Source organism: Parasteatoda tepidariorum, chromosome 12 (assembly GCF_982258835.1).
Source record: "Parasteatoda tepidariorum strain Cologne lab strain chromosome 12, Ptep-v5.0, whole genome shotgun sequence".
NCBI lineage: Eukaryota > Metazoa > Arthropoda > Arachnida > Araneae > Theridiidae > Parasteatoda > Parasteatoda tepidariorum.
In genome coordinates this window covers 2,527,130-2,548,834 of record NC_141766.1, presented here as the reverse complement: position 1 = coordinate 2,548,834, position 21,705 = coordinate 2,527,130, and the positions used below count along the sequence as shown (strand labels likewise).

At 27.4% G+C, this 21,705-nt stretch overlaps 1 long non-coding RNA gene across 1 annotated transcript; it reads right to left on the bottom strand.

The window, feature by feature from the left end:
- Positions 1-1,534: 1,534 nt before the first annotated feature.
- On the bottom strand, positions 1,535-4,644 carry LOC147800903 (uncharacterized). Its single transcript, XR_015430840.1, has 4 exons — positions 4,384-4,644; positions 3,393-3,538; positions 2,705-2,785; positions 1,535-1,766 (listed from the first exon to the last, which is right to left on the bottom strand). It is a non-coding gene; the product is annotated as an uncharacterized LOC147800903 (long non-coding RNA).
- Between the last annotated feature and the right edge of the window lie 17,061 nt (positions 4,645-21,705).

Here is a 21,705-nt window from a genome sequence, read left to right as displayed (position 1 = left end):
GCCCTTCACTCAAAAAGGCTGTGCATCCCTATGCAAATTATTATGCAATTTTTTTCACATCTTCAAAAAAAGAATTTTTCCCCCGTCGTCTATTTATAAAATGAATTATAGAAACATTTTATAGGATTAAAATACAATTAAGCTTGAGAGGATTTATAATTTTCGAACAAAGATATTTCATATATTAGTTCTCAATGTTACATATAAATAAAATGGTCTAAAACAATTTTTCATGGTCAGAAAATTGTTAAGGTTCCTTAATTAAAATATAAATTTAATTTTTCATAATTCTCTACTATTGTTATGATTCAGTTCATTAAAAGTAGTAAGCGATTTAAATATTTTGAAATTATTACTAAATGGCAAATATGTTACATTAATTTTTATAATTAGCTATATATAAAATTATTTCCAGCCAAAACTGTAATTAGGAATTAATTTCACATATTACTAAATAATTTGGCAAAAAACATTTATCTTTTGCTTAGGTATAATGGTGCACCCTAAGCAAAGGGTTAACTAATTTTAAAGCAGCCATTTTCCATAAGGGGTTCCATTTTAAGCAAAAGAAAGAATTTATAAAAAAAAACAACAATACATTCATGAAAGGACATCTCTTCTTGTCTCTCTAAAATGTTCTACTCTTGATGCAGGGTCTCATTCCAGGAGGCAAAAAAAAAAAAAAAAACGAATCATTGTTTCTAATATTTTTGTAAGACTAAAAAATTTTTTTAGCTTCAATAATTAAAATGAGATTATTGCATAAAATTGTTTTTCATTTTTATTAGTGCTTATTTAATTTTGATTTATTATATTTGAACAGTTTCGTATACTGGAGATTCGATGGCCATTTGAATAAAAAAAATGGAATAAATTTGAATATGAGCTTCTAACAACTCATTTATGCCAAGAAAACATATTACAGGGGAAAACCTATAGAATTAATTTCCCAACTGTGTGTAGTGTTTAAAATATTATTTTCAGCAATGGACATATGTTTCAATAACTATTTGCAAAAAAAAAAAAAAATAGAACCCTAAAACAAGATTTTACAGGCCTGCACATTAGTTTAATAACAACCCTTTAATTACTAAGGCAACATAATCTTCAGAGTGCTATTTCTAGAAATATTTAAGACAAAAATGTTTGGTAATTTTGTTTAAATTTAATTAGTTTAATACTTTTGTATAAATGCAACAACATTGAGCAAGTCAGCGTCATTACAATTAAAGTTTTGTTGCACACAGTGATTAGTAAAGCGTTAGTCAGGTAATGAAAATGTGGCATCTTTTTTTAAACATTACTTAAAACTGTCTATTAAGTTAAGAATCAATTTGATATTTGAAATTTTAAATACATAATTTATGAACATAAATAGTTTTTATACTTAGAATTCTGTAAAATGATGCGTAAAGTTTCAATGAGATAGAATCTTAACTAAACATTCTTTCTTTGAAAAAATAAAAAAAAAATTGTAAAAACTATACAACTTGCAAAAAATAGTAGGTGCTGCTTACGGGATATATTATTAAAAGGTACATTAACTCTGTAGTGTGAGAATTGGAAATTTATTAAAAAACATGCATATAAACACAGTAATTGTTGAACAAAAACCAAACACAATAGTTTTATTATATACATGACATACAAATACATTCTAAAAACACTGCTGCCCTTCAAAAGGTAACACTGAAGTTTTAAACATGCTCCTCTTTCAGAAATTAACCGCATTTGAATATACAGCTGATTGAACAAACTTTCATCACCTAGGACAGACAAGATGCTTAATAATGACAGGCTGCTCCAACTTTTCATCACTAGGCTAAGTAAATACTCGTAAATTTGGCTTCTGAGGCTCTCCTCAGAATAATGAAAAGAACAAACCTGAAATTCAACTTTTAAAACATGCATGATTACAACCACTTTCCACATCACCTAAGAGCAGGGCTGTGCACTCTTTATGCTTTTTTGAAGTGAAACTTTCAAAATATTTATCTTCATTTCACTTTTGAAATTTTCTAAAATGAAAAACTTTTAGCACTGTATATATAAGCGAAGACAGCCCTGTTCAAGAGGTACGGTTGCACAGATGCGTTGACCCCTTTTATTAGGTTGTTCCAAAAACATATTTAAAAACTGATTATTATACTTAAAATACTAAACATTCTATAATTATGCAAATTTCTTTTTTACTTGAAATGATTTAATATCTAAAAAAAAAAAAAAAAAACCAACCTTTAAAACAACATTGCATAGGGTTTAAAATTTTTATAATCCATTATTATAAATAGAAAACCAGGAACAAGTAATAAGTACACTATAATCATTATGGAACAACCTAACAGCATATAGCAAGGCGGGTTCCCCAAGAGGCATATATTCCTTTTGTGTCATGACCATTTAATACTTATTCTCACTTAAATCTTTGAATTCCTTTACCCTTAACTTGAAGAGAAGAAACGTTTAAATTTTATAGATATTTTAGGCCTTACATTACTTTGTGTTATAAAATTCTTAAACAAGAATGGCACAGTCGCTCAAATTTATCAAAAAAGGTAAAGAATGTTATGGATTTTATAAAATCTTTAGGCACTCATTGTTGGTAAAAATGGTCATGACACTATACAATAGAACACCATTTATAAATCTCCAAAAAATAAAAATTAAAAGGCAAAAACATGAATGAACATTTTTTATACTATACCCTTCTAGGATTGCTCAACAAAATTTCCTAATCTATCATACTGTTATATTGGCTCTACCATTCACAAGCAATCGATAGAAACTGAAATTAAAGTTATCAAGATTATTTATTTATAAAATACTTAAAATGATTATGAAAAACTGCTTCTACTACAGTGGTTTTAAATCTTTATCAAAATAGTGGGAAAGACAAATAACAATATATTTATTTTGAAATCAATGTAACAAATAAAAGTATATTTTATTTTGAAATCATAAAATTAGAGGAATGAAATTTTTTTGATTCATTAACAATCACAAATCAGAAATTTGTGTTTGGCAGTTTAATGCACATTCCTGGAGTTTTGGGTATAAATATAAAAGCTGAAAATTAAATAAATAGAGAGAAATATGCTTTTCATTGAAACGGAAGCTAGAAAAAGCATAAACATTGAAAAGATTGATGAATCACATTCTTTCTTAACAAATTCAGCTATTCTATTTTTTTATTTTGAAAAGCGTAACAGAAAATGTATATATTTCAGGAACCTTCTCATAATTTATTCAAGATATAACAACTAAAAAATATAAAAAAATTTTATTCATAGAAAACCCTTTTCTTTTTAAACATAACCACCGAGTTCTATTAAAAGGTAAAGGCACAGTTTCAGTCTATCAATAAATAGATGTGAATTAGACGGGGTACTTACTAATATGCAGAACAACCACATCAAATCCACTAAACTCCTTTAAACATTTAATTTTAAATCCTGGAAAGTTTGCGACCTAGAATTACATCAGGAAGATGGGGTTTCTAATATTTCAACATTGAATCCCTGATTACATAAGCCTTCATCTAAATGAAAATTTAGATTAAAAAAAAAATTATATATTAGAAGAAATACTCATAACATGCTTAAACACATACTAGATCACAGAGTGTTACCTAATTAAATTCTTTTAGTTTATTTGTATTTCTTTTTCATACATTAAAATTATTTAAATGTAGTTAATCATAAATCATATTTTTGATTTTAACAAATGAAACAAAATTATGAACTAAAATTACACCTTAATATGATTGAAATATGTATACAATAGTACAGGTATTATACAATACTGAGTTATAAATTACACCACGACTTTTAATAGCTCAGATCACATGTTTTTTGTAAGCAAATGCATGCCCGCCACCTAAACACATTTTGCTATAACAGTCTAAATTATGATATCCGAAGATGCAACACAGAAGATTTATGTACCATAATATATTGCAGAAATGTAGTCATACATTATTTACTGAACTCTTACATTTATAGAAAAAATACATAATATTAACAAACAAGAGATTACAATATTTAACACTAATAAAGGTAACACGTGATAAAATAAATAGATGAATAGTATAGAATAGAGTATTTAAAATCCAAAACAATAAATGAAACTTTTGAAAATAATAAAACCCTACAACATACCATAACAGATCTGATTACATGCTTGCGGAATTGAATATAATCACGGTTTCTTTATATTAGCTATACGTTTATTCAACATTTACACGTTCATAGGGAGAAAAAAAACACTTAACTATATCAATAATCGAGCGATTATAATATTTATAAATATAAGATTTAACACGTGATGTAATAACATACAACATAAAAATTGAATATTTTTTAAATTCAAAACTAATAAACTTACCATAAGAGATTATCCAAGTCTTAAAATCAAGTATTAATTACTAAAATTAATAAAATCAATGTATATCAATAGCAAATCTAACACACGTGCTTCAATGACTACGAATATGGAGCCAAAGCACAAAGCAGGGAAAAAGCACTGACTGGCGACTAAAACAGCAAATAATGTAGCCACGAGAATTAAAATAGTAACCTTTTAATCGTTGCCACCACATAAAACAGACCTTCACTTCCTTTTAATCTTAGGCGAAAATCTACAAAAATCCACTACTTCACCCCAAATAAACAAAGTTTATAAGTATTGCCATCCTTAAAAACTAATATTAAAAATAATAAGTGTTGCCACCCTCAAGAAACTAATAAATTAAATAATAAGCAGAAACCGAAACTAAAATCGACACTATAGGCGGGCAGAAACAAGATACGGAAAGAAATAAGCGACTTCCTGTTCGCACGCGGGCGGATAGAAGCAACTTCCAGTTTGCAGGCGGGGGGAAATAAGAAACTTCCCGTTTACGACATATTTTCGGTTCCCACCCGGGCAGAAATAAGCACCCTTTGAATTTCCATGATGACGTCACTTCCGTCCCCTATAGTGGGGCGCCTACTACTAGCATAGATTTCATATTGTTTTTAACATTGCCTTAGAATAAAATATCTGCAAGTATTTAAGTCATACTTTCAAAGTATCCAATAGCATTCTCAAACAAATACAATTCAAGTATTAACTGGTTGTGACAGAAACATATGCATACCTGCCAACTTTTACGCATTTGGCATAAAGTTTTATTTCTATATTTAAAGTGGTAGTAAAATGTATGCTTTCTATATATTCCTTGCATTTATAAACTTAATTTACAATTTTTTTAACCACCACTATTTTTAAAAAAATTAAGTATATATATAATATTTAATATTGTCTTAGTATTCTGCATAAGCTATTTAAAAATACAGCATAAGTTCTGCTTAAAAATGCAATTTAAATTCCAATTTACTACCACTGTGAAATATTATCCTCGAAAGTCTTAAAAGTTGGCAGGTATGCATATGCTTTTACAATTCAAATTAATACAAAAAGATTACTTTTAAAAGTTGGACCCTACATTTAACAAATCTGCAACTAAATTCTACAAGCTTTATGAATTGAAATTGATTTGCTAAGTGATTAAGTATAAAATAGGTAATGGAGATGGTCATACCTACCTGCCCTTTTTGAGCATCGTGGATGGAATGTAAGAAGTGAATATTAATGAAAAGCATGATAACTATTTTCAGCTCCACTATGATTTATAAATCGAAATTAAAGACTTAATTGCTTTGTTTTAAAATAACCACATTTTACATGTATGTAAATTATCTTAATTTTTTTTGTATTTGCAATACATATTTGATCTTTAGACAGGATTCAGTCACTGAAAATTAGTAATTTAAAATATTGCACAACAGCACAAAAGATAATAAAATATTATGGGTTTAATAAAATTTGCACTTCTGATTTATACTTGCTTTGTAAAAAGGATGTGAATGCAGAGGAATAAAACAAAAAGTAGCTATGAATATTTTATTAGTATTTTTAAAACATATTGACACATTCTTGTGTCTCCAAATCCAAAGAACTGGTGATGTCATTTACCTTCGGTTTTCGTCTCCCAATCAGTGGCAGTAACCAGGACCTTTCCAAATTTTTCAGCAAGCTCTTGCCTGTTTCCCTCAAAACTTCTTAAAACTGTAGCTGGAAGCAAAACATTGAGTAATATTAATAACATTTAAAAATAAAAACTGAAAGACAATCTAACAAAACACAATTTATTAATGAGTATTTAGTGAAACTTTGAGAACTGAATTGAATGAAGGTGTTAAAAACAGAATACCATTTTCCTTGCCAGAGGACATACTAGATGGCGCCACTGGAAATAGAACTCTCACTCAGAACAACAATTTTTTGAGTTTTTTTGTTACTGGTGAACGAGAGATCCTGTTTTTTTTTTTTGGGGGGGGGAATGTTGTTTTGTTAATATACACCTGTTAACTAATTCGAAAGAGTCTTTCTTATTGAGTATGTGGTCATTTCTTTTAAGATTTATTTAGGTACGAACCGACCCGGGTAGAAGAATTAGGTAAGAAACCTTTTATTGATACCTGTTCTCTTGAAGTAGAAAAAGAATTAAGTTTTCTTTTTTGACATGGCATCCCTGCCGGGAAACCACTTTATATTGCTAAACAGATGGTTTTCACTTTGCCTTTTGAAAATTGCGAATTTTCTTAGTTATGATATAATAGAGGTGAGTGCTGGCTTTTTTTTATTTAAGAAGGTAAAATTTATATCACTTCATTTGTGTTGATAATAAAAGAAAGTATAATTTGCAATTTAAATTCTATTTTCAATTAACCATTTTGTTTTATGCTTCATTATTCTTATACGAGTGAAATTTGATAAATACCTATCAAATGATGAAAAGATAAACATAACAGTTCATTATATGGACCTCCTTGTTACATGGAAAAAATTTTGAACACTCTTTAACAAAACTTTTATAAAATTTTAGCTATAAGGAAAAATTCACTTTGTGAGATTCGAAATATTTAGTTATTAATTTGTCAAGCAATTTATGTACTTCATATTGCAATTACCATGTTCAGCAATATTAGTTTTATGATAAAAAAGATTTTTCAAAGATTTTAAGTATAGTGAATTATAGTATAGTTATATAGTTTTAAAATACTTTATTATTCACTTAAGTATTTGTTTATATCCTATTTTCAGTTTTTATGCAATATTAGAACCAATGTATATTTGATTTGAATCTAAAATTCGACAAAAGTGTTTAAGAAAAATTAAATTCATTTTTTTTATTTTTTTAAAAAACGAAATATGCTCATGATATTGAAAATAAATTAAGTTTAACTTATGTTTCTACTGAAATCACGTTTCGTCGCCTTGCTTCTTTTTCCAAGTTCTCTGTTAGTTCCACTCATAAATACTGAACAAGATTTTCCGTTAATCGAAAAAAATCATAAAATACATCATCATGAAGACTAAAAGCATATTTCTGTTTCTATACATCGGTCTCCTCCGAGGACTTAGCCGTGTAAAATATTTACTAACCATGCGCTCGCCATTACTCTACTGAAAATACCAGTGGTTTTCGCGTCGAGGGGTGGTATTCTGAGCTCGAGTCGACCATCGATTTGAGTTTTTGGAAGCCGCACCAGGGGGCGCTTTACCTGATATTCTACTTTCCCCGACCATTGCTCGATTTTTGGTATTCCAAGCAAGTTTTAGTGGATCTTGAGCGCTCTTTTCGGTCGACGCGAAAACCACTGATATTTTCAGTAGAGTAATGGCGAGCGCATGGTTAGTAATTATTTTACACTGCTAAGTCCTCGGAGGAGACCGATGTATAGAAGCAGAAAATATGCTTTTAGTCTTCATGATGATGTATTTCATGATTTTTTTCGATTAACGGAAAATCTTGTTCAGTATTTATGCGTGGAACTAACAGAGGACTTGGAAAAAAAAGCAAGGCGAGGAAACGTGATTTCAGTAGAAACATAAGTTAAACTTTATTTATTTTCAATATCATGAGCATATTTCTCTTTTTTAAAAAAAAAAAATTTAATTGAATTTTTCTTAAACGCTTTTGTCAAATTTTAGATTCAAATCAAGTATACAGTGGTTCCAATATTGCATAAAAACTGAAAATGGGATATAAACAAATACTTAAGTGAATAATAAAGTATTTTATAACTATGAAACTATACTATAATTCACTATACTTGAAATCCTTGAAAAATCTTTTTCAACATAAAACTAATATTGCTGAACATGGTAATTGCAATATGAAGTACATAAATTGCTTGACAAATTAATAACTAAATATTTCGAATCTCTCAAAGTGAATTTTTTCTTATAGCTAAAATTTTATAAAAGTTTCGTTAAAGAGAGTTCAAATTTTTTTCCATGTAACAAGGAGGTCCATATAATGAACTGTAAAGTTGATCTTTTCATCATTTGATTGGTATTTATCAAATTTCACTCGTATAAGAATAATGAAGCATAAAACAAAATGCTTAATATAAAATAGAATTTAAATTGCAAATTATACTTTCTTTTATTATCAACACAAATGAAGTGATATAAATATTACCTTCTTAAATAAAAAAAAAGCCTGCACTCACCTATATTAAATCATAATTAAGAAAATTCGTAATTTTCAAAAGGCAAAGTGAAAACCATCTGTTTAGCAATATAAAGTGGTTAGAAGTTAGTAGCAAGAATGCTGTTTACATTTAAAAATTCTGATATTTTAATTTTTTTCCTGGATCTTTTTTCTACTATCCACGTAATATTAAGTCAGTCTTTTCTTTAGCTATTAATTGTTTATTTAAAAAATTAATCAAATCAGTTAAAGAATATTTTTCTCCGAATTCTTTATTCAAATATTAAATCGTTTGGGATTGACTTAAGTATTAAGGGGCATAATAAAGTACTAAAAGTATCTGATGAAATACCTAACGATTCTAAACTTCTAATATAGATTTGTATTTTATCAAATAATTGCCGAAAATTTTTTACATCACCAGAACGCTTTAAAGGGATAATTTCTAATAATTGACTCATGTGGTTGTTTATCGTTTCTTTTCTTCCGAAGCGCTGTTCTAGCAAATCAATAGCTTTAACATAGTTTTCTGTGGAAGGAGCAAAACCTCCTATCGTTTCTAAAGCTGTTCCACATAGATGAGCTTTTAAATAGTTAAATTTACTGACATCATCTAACGATTGGTTCTTATGTATCGATGTTTCGAAAGAGTTCCAGAAAGTGAGACAATCACTTATATTTCCCGAAAATTTCGGGATTGCTATCTTCGGTAATTTAACAGTCAGCATTTCTGGTTTCGTTTCTACTTCCACTTCGCGATTAGTAGTAGGACCTATATGTTGGGGGAAATTGAGAGGTTCCGGAATATTTTTCTTTTGATTCAAATTACGCAAATATTTATTTGCTTTAAATCTCCAAGTTACTATCTTTTCACGGTATTCTTCGGCGGTTTCTAATTCCTTATCTATAACCTGTGGTTTAAACAGATTCTCTAATTCAGAATCAACTGTTTTGAGAGACTCGAATTTATCATTTAATTGTTCAATAATTAGTTCAATTTCGGTTTCTTCATCAGTTATTTCGTTTTTTTGAATTTCTGATTCAATCTTAGAAATTAACCTAGTAACTGATACTCTTAACGTAGTGCGCTTCTTTTTAAGAATTTCAATGTCTGTGGCCATTTTAGAGCTATTATCATTCACAGGGTTTTCAGTTCCAGTGTCCATTTATTTTTATAGCTCTATCAATCAAATATTTATAATAATAATTCTCATTTTATTAACACACGAACCGATATCCCGGCCAAGGGCGGCGCCAGTAGGGGGTCAGGGGGGGGGCAATTGCACCCCCGTCGGGCATGCCCCCCCCATCGGGAAAAATTTAGAGTCTCGTCGGAAAAATAGTCTGGTCACATTTTTTTCTAAATAATGTCAAAAAATGCCTAATAAAAATTTTTGTAATTAATTTTTTATTTTTAAGAATTAGTAACAAAAATTAGTAAAATATATTGTAAATTCTATGTAATTGTAGTTTCACTGCACTACTCGTAACTTTGCCCATACATTGTTAAACTACAGACCGGATGCGATTAGACATGGTTGAAATTGGCGACTTTTCGAAATCCCTTAGAAATCCTTTCCCACAGACACATCTTCATTTTCTTGGAACAAAAGCCTGGGGACAGAAAGAGCCGCAGCAGGTCCCCTTTTTTACAAATTCTTTTTTGATGTTATGTGTTTATCAATGGTTCATGGGATCACATAATAGTTTTTTGAAATTTTTAAGTAAAATGAAAGTATAAGAAGAAAAAAAATTTCCAATTATTTTTATACTTTTAAATGAGGAAAATCATTTACTTATTCAGATTCAAGGTTTATATTTTAATCAACGCAATAAATATGCAGTCGGAAAAAAAGAAAAAAAGTAACAATTTTTTTTAAATTTATTATTTTCTTTTATCATTGTCTTAGTAGTAAAAAGATTGTTGATTGATACAGAAAAACAATTAAACTGTTCGTATTCAATATCTTTAAATATATATTAATCAACAGATTCTCATTGACTTATTTTATGTACAGTGTATGAAATGGAAAAAGGGAACACCTTGATTAACTTTTGATTTAATCATATTTTCACGTACAAAGAGTCAATACCATATTTTAACCCCTTGCATCCGAAGCGTCATGAAAAGACATTTACAAGCAAACTACGGCAAGTGTCGTTTCGTGACGGTCTTGTTTTTTTGGGGTAGGGAGAGTAGAAAAAGAGATTCTTGGGTGGGGAAAGAAATGGGGGTCAGTTAAGGGGAGGACGAACAAAGAGAAGGGTTGGCAGTTTACCTCAATTACTCAAACTATTATCCTTCCCCTAAGTTTCTTCTGAATGGGTTGCTTTTTGCTTTGAAATTTGGCCTTCAAGAAAAACGCCAATACTATCATTTTACTTACTTTGAAAACTATTTTGAAAAGTACAACTAAGAAGCTTTTTCTTAAGAAATGTTTTTTTTTCTTAAATAACATTATTAAAGATATGTAATCTAAGATTATGATTATTCGATAATAATCTACTTCAAATAATGTTTTATTTTTTTTATTCGCATTTTGTTATCATTAAAAATAAATAAATAAATAAAGTAAAAAAAATTGATAATAATATTAAAAAAAAAAATTTCAGTGCTTTTATATTGTTTTAGTTACCTAAATTTTTACAGATTTCAATTGTTATAAAACTTTTTATAGTTTTTCGGCAAAGAATATAATAAAGATTCTTTGAATAATACATTTTTTCTTCATTTTCCTTCCATTTTATCAGATAAGTGATTCTTTAAATTTTTATTAATCGAGGATTTATTCATCAAAATATTAAACAAAAAATCTGATTATAAGAACTTTACACAATTTTATAATTTTCAAGATTTTTTCGTTCAATAGAAATACAAAAATAATGATTAATAGATATGGCGCGAAATATTAAGAAAAGTTTCATTTTATTTTACTTCATATTTACATTATATTTATTTTCTTTCAATGCATGTAATAAATTTATTAATATTATATTTACGGATTTACTAAAAGCAAAAAATTTAAACGGAACAAGGGATGTTATTTTTTAAATTATTTTACCTGCCTTTTTTCAAACGAACCTTCAGCGAAGAATTAATAAGAGTTATTTAAAATCAGAATCAAATAAAAGTTGTTTAAAACCAGAATAGTTAAAATCCACGAATATTTGATACGAAAAAGATTCTCGACTAATCTTTCTAATCACTATAGAAGGGGGAAAAAAACTTGTTCTTTAACTATAAGTTAGATGTTTTTGACATAAAATTTTAAAATTCGAGAATTGCTAAATCACGGTAAGCATCTCAGGGTACCAGAAAAAATATAAATAACTTGATATAATCATATAATTACAGACTTAGTCATACAATTTAATATGATTTATTATTTATTATATAATATATTCATATTATTACACAATTAAAAGTTAGCCTTTCGTAAATTTGGTCTTTTTATAGATAATTTAATGTGATTTAAAAATTAATCTGGTCTGGATCAGCTTGAATTCCTGATTAGTCCAATTTTAAAAGCTCAGTGGAAATTATTTAGTTCTTGAAAAATATGCATCAATAGTAACAATACCGAATGAACAGGAAGCATAATTTGAATTCAGATTGACCATCATACTATCGCGATTACAAATAATTTGAAGTACTGAGTGTATACTAAGAACATGGTTGAGATCTAGAAATATTTTGTTACGAGAACAATAACAGTACTATTATTCATGCTACAACAGTACTATTTTTGCACTAAAAGAGAAAACAAAGTAATTTCCATGCTATTCTGTGATTATTATTACTATTTTTGGTACAAAAATTAAATCAAATGCGGATTCATTTGCATCAGTACTATTTAAAAAAATATGTTTAAAATTTATTATAAGTGTAACATAAATTGAGCAGATTGATTTTATTGATTGATTTTATAATCCTTAAATTTAGTTTTTAAAAAAAATCAGGACATGGATTGCACAAATTTGTAGTAAATTATTATTTTTTAGTTATTTACTTAATTATTATTTTTCATTATTTGGGAAAAAAACATCCTACTGTAAAAACAGCTTAATTTAATTGTGAAAACAACAGTTAAAACTCCAATACATATATTAAAAAGGATTTTTTTAAGGGAAAAAGAACTTTTAACAACAAATTACATTAACCACCGAAACTGACTTTAAAGTTAGCAATCAGTGATGTTACAAATGGGTAAATATAGAGCATTTTTGTCATTCAAATCATAATATTTATAACGATTACGGATTAAATCAAAATGAAAACATAAAACTATGAAAAAAATTGTTTCTGCTTAATTATTTATTCACACAATTCATATTATTAGGTGTAAGTACAATATTTAAAAGGAAAAAACCTGTTTTTTTTTGTGTTTTTTTTTTTTTTGCTTTTGTTTTTTAGAATGAATGGACTTTTATATCGTAAGACCAAGATATAAGGAATAAAAATCAACATGAAAATAAATTCATTAATTTTAGAATTTTCCTAAATATTTTGAAAACAAAACTCGTTAGTTATTTGTTGCAACTTACTTCCCCTGTTTCCGTAAATATTAAATATTTTTTGCAATTACATTGAATGTGAAAATAAATTGATAAATAGAATTAAAAATAAACCATCTATTGTTCTTGAGTTCTTGTAGTAAGCACTTCAAGAGAATATTACTAGAAAGAAAAAGCATGGCGAATGGAAGAAAGTAACTAATTCCTTGCAATACGAAAGCATTTCCTGTATCATATTATAGAATTCACCGGAATCATTATTTTTAAACAGGCTGTCAACAAGTAAATAAGTATTGTAAAAACTACACAATACACGTTCTTGAAAGGATAACAATATACAACAAAATATAGCTCTTGACACTTATAACCGAGTTATACCATCCACCACTCCCCTTTGTGTGCTATCGGCATCACAGAAAGGGAAATACTTCTGCATTTACAGTGAAATCGCGTGCTAACTCATTAAGTATTAGCGAGCATATTACTTTGATTATTACATATTTCATAGGGAAAAAAAACGGAATTTTGTTATGTTGAAAGAAAGATTGAAGTTTTTCCCAATTGAAATTTCGGGTAAAACTTACACGACCTTATTATAACATATGGTCTGGTTTGAAATAATTAAGTAAATTAATGTTTTAGTAACTTACTTTTTATAATTATCAAAATAAAATAATTATCAACAGTGAAATCTTAAACATTTGGAATGTATCCACATATAAAAAATAACCACACAAAAAAAGTATTACACCATATTCATCTTAATCATAAAATGATTCTTAAAATATAAGTTGTAAGTTCAGGTAATTTTCATTCGCTTTAAGAAAACTCTTAGGACAAAAGGATTTCTATTTTACCCGGACTGTAGAATCTGTAATTAATAAAAAAAATAATTAATCAATATAGACAGGGACGAATCAAGACAAATACGAAAGCACTAAATTTTCTTCGCATCTCAGTAAGTATTTTAAATTTTCTGTAGCAATAAATGACATTTCTAATACCGGGGAACTTCATGTAATAAATTTAACCAGCTTTATGTAATAAACTTTTGCTATAATAAAAACGAAATGCGCTATTATCTAAAAATTGACAATTTTCAGCAAATAAAGCATTTTAATTTTTTTAGATTTGAAATGAAAAATAAAATGCAATATTTTTAATGATAGTAATATTATTGATCCGAGCTGGTGACTGGAAACCCACCCAGTTTTGGAGGGATGAGTACCAAGTAGCAGCTTGTCTAGGAAGTAAAGGTGGTTTGTGCGCAATAGTGACCATATTGCTGCGATCATGCCATCGCTGACAAAACACAGCTCGTGAGCTTCATTAACTATGTATTTAATTCTAAAATACGTACATTTTTTAAAACTTTATCTGCCTCGATGCCCCATTTTAAACATAATATTTATAAACATAATGCCAAATTTATGAACATAATATTTTATTTTTAATATTAACATCGCAAATCTTGGAAAAAATGTTTCCTTGTGACTTGGACTTTTAGGTTATTTTACTTTCAAAATTTGTTTTCAGTTTTTTTTTTAAATTTAAAGTCTAATTATTTTTAAACTATTTTTATTTTCTATGATCATATATATAAAGAGAAGTTACGCCTTATACATGTTTCAATTGTCAAATTTCCACCAGATGTTCAAAACATTTTATATTTTTGGAAGGATGTTAGAAGCTTTCCTTTTCAAAAAATATATAAGTGTGAATAATAAATAAAATAAAATTAAATGAACATGTCTTTTTATGTTTTATATAGAGTAGCCTGTGCCCCCCTTGTGGTCAGACCCTCCACTCCAAACAAATGTTTTCCTAATGGCACTTCTTTTTCTCCTGATGGCATTATAATATAGGGAATTGAATATTAGATTTAATAAACTTATTTCGTATTGTAACAATTCTCAATAAAGCGTCAAAATTTATTGAAGATATTTAGCACCTAAACGATTTTTTTAAAATTCGTTTCCATCTTTCCTATTCGAGAAAAATTGCTAAAATTCCGATTCTTCTTTTATTCTCCCAATCATCTTTCTATTTTTTTTATTTATATTTAGATTATTTTAATTTTTTTATCTATCATATTATCTCTGTTTCGGTAAGAAACTGATAATTCTAAAACTGAGTTGCTCTTAGACTATATGACAGGAGAGAGAGAGACAGATGGAAGGAAGAGCCCATTCAACTTTTCTGAGAACAGAAGCAGGGAATATTTAGCGGTTCTCTTTTACCTAAGCTAAACGGTGAATTCCAGCCGTGTTCCTGAAAAGGCAGCACTATAACATGACACCTTTTGTCACACTCTATTGCAGAAAAACACGTTGCACATTTCCTTCTTTTCTACATACTTGGAGATTTATTAGAAAATCAACCAGTAACTAAAGACAGCTTTTTTTGTTAATCAAAATTGAATCTTAGATTATAAATCAACCGCTAATGTAACTTAGCTTTAAATGTAACGACTAAGGCTAAATATTCTGTTTAAGTATTACGTAAGCGAAGTAATTACGAAAGTATTAAGTATTACGAAAGGAAGAAGAAGGAAGTTTGAGATCTCATTTTTCTAACAAAAGGGGTGAGGTCAATGAGCAATGTTTACAAAAAATATTATAGTCACATTATTTTCAATTTTTTTTAAAATAAAAGATACATTTTAACGAAAAATTAGGAAAAATTAAATGTCCTGAAAGAAAATACTAGAATTTCCTGAAACAATATTCAAATTTTTTTTTTTCCTAAAAAGTTTCTTAAAAACCCAAAAATATGATCTATTATAACATTTCTATATAAGTTAAGTTAATTATTATTATTATGTTAATATATATATATATATATATATATATATATATATATATATATATATATATATATATATATATATATATATATATATATATATATATATATATATATATATATATATATATATATATATATATATATATATATATATATATATATATATATATATATATATATATATATATATATATATATATATTCTGTTGTTCGATGCCAACTTATAATGATAGTTAAAATAAAATTTAACACAATCAACAAAGCATACTTACTTATTCCTTTCAAGAGACCAAAAAACTATTTCAACTATATCTAGATTAGCGGTGTATCAATTGCATAATATTAGTTGGGCATATTACTAAATAAAATTAATCGTAATTGGTTCATACTAAAATTAAGTCACCAAAATTATTTAAGCGTCATACGGTTCCCCAAAATAGAAGAACCTTTTCTCCATCCATTGTACTTTTTAATACATAGTTTATTCTTTTTTATTTCAATAAGTATCTATTAATAAAGTTGACTAATTATAACTGGTATCAATAATATTAAGGCGATTTTTTACGTTTCTCCTAAACATACTACGTAGTTCTCTTCATTTATTGTGACTTTCAGAACATAATCTTTTTTTTTGTTCCACTTATATTGATTTTAAATTATTTTGTATTATAGAAAAATATTTTAAAAGTATAACTTTGAACAAAATAAACATGCGATTTCGGAAAACTTACTAATTTCGAGACGCAGTCAACCATAATTTTGTTCATCATTGGGTTTATCTGACATTAAAAGATAACACTTGAAAATATCGTGCAATAAACTCTTTTTATAATTAAATAGAGCTATGAGCTAGCAAACATTACTGATGATTTATCTTTAAAATACATATATATTATAAAAATACATATATTTAAAATTGCTGAATTATTGTTTAATTTATAGCAAAGGTATCTGTAAAACCAATGAGTAAATTCTATTTTTCAAACTCTTGAACGATGTAATTAAATTTTTTAGAGAATTTTTAAGATGAGTAGAAGATTAGTTTCTTTCATCTTCTGTCCAAATTTTAAAATGCACTAACAGTCCTAATTAATACGAAACACAAACTCATAAATTGATAGTTATAGGTGTATATAAATATAGATCCATATAAATATAGATGCAGAGAAAAATAAAATAAAAAACGCACAAAATAAATATGCTTAAAATGTTTTATATTTCAGTATAAATTACTGTCGAAATTATAAAAATAACTTTTTTAACTTCAGTAAGTAGATTTTACTCCTTATAATTATGACAATCTATAAAAATAGTTTATTCTAAAGAAATACTTTTAATTATATCAATCCCGCTACATATGAATGACTGATTTATGAACATACAAGAATAATAATTACTTATAATTTTTATATTTTTATTCAACTGTATTCTTCAGTAACGTTATTACAAAGTAATTATGATTGCAAATCCTGTCAATTTGAACACTGTTGATTTGAATTAAGAAGCAAGTCGTAAACAATTATATTGCATGCATCTTAATTTTTTTTTTCGGTCAGGACACTTAATAAAATGAAAGATATGTTTCAGAAGCCGTTTCTTATAATTGATTTATTTTAAAAGCTAATACTCTTAAATTTACTAAAATATAACTCGGAACCGTTTAGTATTAATTTCTTTATTTAAGAAATAAATTTAAAGATAACACAATCATAATATTAGATTTCATAAACCATGTTGCATTAAATAAAATTAATAAATCGCTGTACTTATACAAAAATTAAACGGATGAGATAATTTGAATATTCGGCGCTTATCAAAAGAGTCTTCCTCTCTTATTTAAAATGTCGAAAGAATAGAAAAAAAGGAAGAAAGAACGAAATAAATAAAAGAAAGAAAAAAATTAAAGTATAATTTATAACTCCTCTACTTGAAAATCGCCAATAAGGTGCTAAACTTTTATTTTCGGAAAACTTATATTTCATGTAAATGTTCTAATTTGTCAACAATTCCCCTCCTTTGCCGCATGAGTGATTTTGAATACTCAACTGCGAGAAAACGATGACCCCTCCTCAACCCCTCACAGGAAGATAGTTTTGGACGAGTTCAATCATAGAAACTGCTTTCAGAAAACTCCCGTAATGAAGGGACACAAATTCTAGGACTCGATCGGAATCAGAGGGTTAAGTTACGAAAATGACCAGAAAAGCGCATTCTGTTCTGGATAAACTTCCAAGTTTGTCTATAGTTTAATTTTCAAAATGAGGAAACAGCCGCAATCTGGAAAATATAGTCTGAAGTAAGTTACGGCAGAGCGAGAGTTGGAAAGTATGGGTCCTTTAATTTTAACTTCACTCTTCGATTATAGCCTATTATCTCGAGAACTTTTTGAGTGTATTAAAAATTTTTTGCATAAAGTAACGAAAAACATTTTACACACAAATTTTTAAGCAAAATTAATTTTAAATAATTATTTGTTATTTTTTATTAGTTTATTAAATAGTAGTAAAATATATTGAATTGTATGTTTTACATATTTTTACATCCTTTTAATTTCAAAATACAAACCTTCAGTGCAATCGATCAATTAGTTTATGAGTTATCAAATTTTAAAAAAGTCAGTTTGCTTAAAATTTTATTTATCTCGAATTATTCAACGGATTTCATTCAAATTTTGTATTTTACAATTTAAAATTACCTTCCATAAAAATTTGTATATCTTGCTATTTTATTTTATCCGTCGTTGAATAACCGATCCAATTTTCGGGTTTACGACTACTAATGTTCAATTCCGTAGCCTTGTAGTTTTGAACCAATCCAGAAGACAAGGAAACTCCTGATGGATAAGTACCCCCATAGGTATTGATTTGTTATGGGAACCTGGAGGACTTTGCGACTCGACATATTTAACGTGCATCATCAGTATCCATTTACTGCACAGGGATTTCAAAAATCGGGATTCAGAATTTTTCCAACGCATATTATAAATAAAAATATAAAAAATATTAAATATTTTATAACTGTTTAAAACTATATTTTTTGCATGGCATTACCTTTGGAAAACGAATTTTTCCAATTTTATGAAAAATTTTTCGATTCAATCAAAACGCAAAACGTTCTTGAGATATGACGAGATTGAAATACTATCATCATTATCATTGAGCTATTATTTCGACGCTATTACTATGCAATTATTATGAAATTAACAAAAGAGGACAAAAGGAAAGACGTTTTTATTTATTTATATCTGATATTAATATTGAAAATGAACATAATTTCACCTTATTTTCCTCTTTCATAATCCTTAAAATTATCAAAGCATATGTATATGGATAACCACCAGCTAAATTACCTTTCTGTATAAAAATAAAAAAATATTTTGCTATTATCAGCAATATTGACATATACTTCAAATGAATGTACAGTGCGCAAAAAAATAAATGGACCCACCGGAATAAATTTTAATCTTAAGTTCGGTTCTTCATGTTCTAGGACTCATTCGTAATGGTGCGAGAGGGTGACATCAAATCAGAGCCGTTTTTAAGGATGGGCCCAGTGCCTCGAGTTCTGATGGGGCCCCCGAAAAGTCTAAAGTCACATTGCATTTTTTTTTTTTTAATTGTAACTCATTTATTATTTATAACTCAAGAGGGCCCCTAGATCCCACTTTTTTCTTCTTTTTTTAAAGTTTTATTCAGAGATTTATTCAGATTATTTTTTCTTTTTTACGTAGTCAGATGCTTTTCAAAATCTAATCGAAGTGTTTACAAATATAAAATAATTGTTATTCTTCACTTTTCTAACCAAAAGAGCAATAAAACGCTTTTTCCACTAATGAAAATATCCCCACCTTCGTAGCTACCACCCACAGAGTTGTCAAGTAGCCTCCTCACTTTACACTGTGAGAAAATGTTTTTAGCTTCTTGATATTGCCTAGGGGCTCTTTTTTCCTAACTTCGGAAATATCAGATATCCACAGAAACACCCTTTTGTTTGATTTCTGGTCATAAATTTCTATGAAGAAAACATTTCTAGGGCTGTAAATAGGGGGAGGGTCTTGTTAGAATCTGTCTTGAGATTTTCACAGTGTCTTTAAATTGGGACTCGTTCAATTCAAATTTTTCTCTCTTACAAAATTTAGATATTTTTTCTGATTTATTATAAAAGCTTTTTTTTCCTTTAATCATCCTAAATGTTTCAACTAGCCTGATTGTTTAATTTATTTAATTACTGCAGTTGATTTAATTTTGCTATTTTTCAAATCAATCGTAAGGAATGAAATAGGAATTTCTACATCAAATTTTCGTAGGATATTAGGAAGACATAAATCTTTCACGTTGGAGGTAAGCAAATATATCTATTAAATCAATTTTGGTAAATCAATTTGAATTTAGGGAAAACGTGAAAGGTTTGCGCAGTTTTTTATATATACATTGAGATTTTTTTTGTTTATTTATTTAAATGGCGGGCCACTATTCAATTCCCTCTTTAACTGGCCTGTTTCGCAAAACTCTTGATTTGGTCTGTTCTGGATAAAATGGATACAACAAATGTAATTTTACTTGAATTTAACTTACTGCTAATAGACAGAAACAACATATGATATTGTTTAATAGAGCAATGAAATCAAATGATCATGAGCTAAAAAAATTTTATAACTCCTGTATAACCAAATTTTCCATGTTTCCCCTAAATATGAAATATGTTTAATTTGTAATATTATATTTCGTACACGAAATTAATTTATTTAGTTAGCTTATGACTTTAGTGTTTATTGATCATATTTTTTTCTATTTTTAACTCCTTTTTGTTGTTATTATGTGTTTAAAGTTAATAAGGCTTCTCAATTTTTTTATTAATAAGGCTTTTAAATTTCCTAATCAAAGTCGAAAGAATTTCTTAAAATTATAAATCGAAACTATATATGAAATTTTGACAGCTTTGTTTTTATTTCAATATGTTTGTTTGTTCAATATGTATGTATGTTTGTTCAATTCTTTGTTTTTATGCATTTAATTTAATGAAATAAAAATAAATAAAAAAATGGAAAAATATAAATAAATGACTGAATCAAATAAAAAACTTCGTTGTCATATCATCGTTAAAATAATTTGAGTATTAATAAATTATTTAAAAATAAGCAAATTTCTAGTTTAAAAGGTAAAAAAAATTTTGATTTGTTTAAAAGGTAATTATGCTCCATCATTCGATCATGAGATTATTTAATATCTGTTCCTAAGGATCAGAATTCCTTTTTATTTTACTTTATAGGAAAAATGATATATACTTAATACTTTCATGTGATATGCTGCAATTTTAAATACCTAAAAGATGATTGAAATTGTCAATTCAAAAAACAATTAATACTTTAACAATAAATACGCAAAAAAGTAGTAAAAAAATAATTGCCGCAAAAAAAAAAAATAATATTAAGTAAGAACGAAACAAAAATGATATCAAAATATGCTGAATCACTAGTGAGACAGGAGGGATGAAAGACATCGAAAACAATTTGATTGAATAGTAAAGCTAGAAGGTGTTTCTAAAATCCGGAAATCAATCAGGCTTCGATTTTTTTTGTCACGAAATTTATTAGGGGCTACGCGTTAAATTTCAATATGGGTTATGTTTTTTTTTCTTAGATTAAATATTAAACATTAACAAATATTTATCTTTTAAAATCTTACACTCTATAATAATTATTAATTCTATATTCATTCTATAATAATCTTATAATAATTATTCTATAATTGTAATTCTAACACTAATTGCTAATTGATATAAAGCTTCAGTGTGTTCCATTGATATATTAAATGTCTTCCATCGGCGGAGGCCCGACATTA